The following is a 328-nucleotide window of genomic DNA, read 5'->3' on the forward strand; positions in this document are numbered from 1 at the left end:
GAAGTGGTTCTGAAAAAAGGAAGAAGCGGGAAAAAGCAGAACGTTTTTAGCAAAACTTCCAAAGGTAACAACTTTTTTCACGACGGCTACTGACAACACTAACATTAACGTTACTAAAGAGCAACAAGAAGGTGGTGCTTGCGCTAGCAATGCTAACACTGATGAAGAGTAGTGTCAGCTCAGGTTGCGCTAGCAATGCTAACACTGATGAAGAGTAGTGGCAGCCCAGGTTGCGCTAGCAATGGGGGGGCTACATACAAGACAACCTTACAGGATCTTTTGAATGGAGATGGTAACCGAACTGCTGCTTTCACTGTCCATGATGATG

At 44.8% G+C, this 328-nt stretch overlaps 1 protein-coding gene across 1 annotated transcript in view; it reads left to right on the top strand.

Moving 5' to 3' along the window:
- The window catches only part of ap5s1 (adaptor related protein complex 5 subunit sigma 1), a 12,374-nt gene continuing 12,046 nt past the window's right edge, over positions 1 to 328 (top strand). Inside the window, exon 1 of the mRNA XM_032511089.1 lies at positions 1 to 64. The gene's annotated coding sequence lies outside the window, so the exon portion shown is untranslated. The remainder of the gene's footprint in view (positions 65 to 328) is intronic.

Source organism: Etheostoma spectabile, unplaced genomic scaffold (assembly GCF_008692095.1).
Source record: "Etheostoma spectabile isolate EspeVRDwgs_2016 unplaced genomic scaffold, UIUC_Espe_1.0 scaffold314, whole genome shotgun sequence".
Taxonomy (NCBI): Eukaryota; Metazoa; Chordata; class Actinopteri; order Perciformes; family Percidae; genus Etheostoma; species Etheostoma spectabile.